The following is a 2,448-nucleotide window of genomic DNA, read 5'->3' as shown; positions in this document are numbered from 1 at the left end:
TGGGGGGTTTGATTGACAGGTGACGGGTAGCCAATGGGAGCAGACTTCATCAATGGGTCCGTGAAGACCTTTTAACACCTACTTTACAGTTCAACAATGTACCTACCAGTCATTGTTCTACTGTTGTTTTCCTCAGTGGAATGTACAGATGCAGCAGTTTAAAACAACAAGAGACCCATGCTCTCCACATTTTTAGACGAGGATTTACTCTGTAGAAATAGATTTCACTCTGAGGTTATGTGCTTTGGACTTTTTTCTTTGTTTAACGTTCATTTTTCTTTATCTGTTTTGGTTGTAGCTAATAAATTATAAGTTGCATATATGCGCATAAAATCACCAACCAAAGTTTCATCTTCGCCGCACTTTTCCAGCTTCAGCCTGAATTAGACGCAGCCATCTGAGGAGCGCGAGACAAACTTGGACCTGGTCGTATTTTCAAACAGATAAAAAGATCCAGCTGTTCACTTGTTAGTATGGTTTTTTATTTTAAATACCGCTGAACGCGCTTCTCACCTGCATCTGATCATACTGTAACGTGGCAGCGCATGTGAAGTAACGCTGCGGCGTGCGCGACGGGGCCGCACGCAGTTCGGGCACGGCGTCACCCAAATGCTCCTTTTATCTCGACAAAAAGGAATAAATGTAAGTAAATCCAAAAGGACCGCTGACAGAATCAAATATTGAGATCGTTCTCCCTCAGGCTTCAGCAATGACTTGTACAATTCTCTCGAACCGCCGACGCTGAAGTTGGCTTCCGATTCACAGCGAGAGCGTTCCACTGTATTTTTCGAACTCAGACCACCTAAAAACAGCTCCTGTTCGGAAAAATCGGAAGCCAACTTCAGCGTCATCGGCTCGGGCCTGCGTTATTAAAGTGGAAGCTGTTTACATCCGCGGTCTCGTGGTCGAGGCGTGGAAAGAGGCAGATGGTTGCAATAAACTCACTCCTGATTGGCGACATTACCTCCTGTAGATTCCATGACTCAGCTATGACTCAGACCAATCGCTAAAGATGGGTTGCAAATGGCGGTATCCGTTTCAGGAATTGATGGTGAAAGCGGCGGCCTACTTTCGTGAGGAGAGGAAGTAATGCATTTCCAATGGGGGACCTCGTTGCTCGCTCAGTCCATTATTTTTACAGTCTATGGGTTATCCTCAATGATTCTGTAGCAAATACATATCACTAAGAAAAAAAGGAAAAAGAAGTAACATATGACTAAATCACGACATAAGAAAATAAAATAACCCTCATTCACACTCACAATATTTGTAAGAAAAAAAAGTCCCAGAATAAGTTAAATTTGTCAAAAATGTCTAGAATTGCACCATTATGCATACATTGTAAAGCATTGAGATCATTTACTTCTTTCTGTTTTTTTTTTTATAAAATGAAGATAGACTGTGGAAACAGTGTCATTATGAACTTTATTTTTCTAAATTCCTAGAATTTAAATAAAATTTTAGGCAAATGTGTAATGGAAACACAGCTAGTGATTCTTTTTCCTCTTCCACCTGGTGGGTCACTCCTTCCTTCCTCTTTTTCTTCACTCTTCTCTCTTTCACCCACTGCTGTAGTTTACTCCCACATAGAAGAAATCAGGAGGACTGGTGGAAGGTCTCTGTCCTGATGCCTCATCCATGAGGTCAAATCAACAGTAGCAGCAGTGGACTCCCACTGACCTTCTCCTGATGCTGGATACTCCCAATCCTGAACACAAGGGATCATAATAGACAGCAGAAAAAAGAAGAAACAAACCTTTTTATAACATGCATATTTAATATGTATCAAACATGTTATATTCTTAAATAGGCAAGTGCAATAAATGACAAAATAGCAATAAGGGGGCTGTTTGTTTAGATTTTGATACTTTTAAAGGACAATCAAATCGTGCAGTTGATTGCGTAATCCATGGAATATATCAACATAGCTGTGTGACGAACTTCCGGTTTCTTGGTGGCCTAGCGGTTATACTCCCGCGCCAACAATCAACAGGTTACTGGTTCGAATCCTACTGGGTGCTTATTTGTTTGTTTCTTTTTTTTTTAATCCCAAAACTGTTCAATTCAGATAAATAAATGCTTTTAAAAAATACACAGGGCCAATAAATGACAAAATAGCAATATGGGGCTGTTTGTTTTGATTTTGGTACTTTTAAAGGACAATCAAATCGTGCAGTTGGTTGCGTAATCCATGGAATATATGCACACAGCTGTGTGAAATACTTCCGGTAACTCGGTGGCCTAGCGGCTAAACTGCCGCGCTAACAATCAAGAGGTTACTGGTTCAAACCCAACTGGGGGCATAATTTTTTTGTTTTTTTTTTAATCCTTAAATTTTTCAGTTCAGGTAAATATTTTTTTTTTAATAGACAGGGGCAATAAATGAGAAATTAGCAATGTGGGGGTGTTTGTTTTGATTTTGGTACTTTTAAAGGACAGTCAAATTGT

The sequence above is a fragment of the Oryzias melastigma genome, linkage group LG17, assembly GCF_002922805.2.
Source record: "Oryzias melastigma strain HK-1 linkage group LG17, ASM292280v2, whole genome shotgun sequence".
NCBI lineage: Eukaryota > Metazoa > Chordata > Actinopteri > Beloniformes > Adrianichthyidae > Oryzias > Oryzias melastigma.
Note: the sequence above shows the minus strand (reverse complement) of the source record.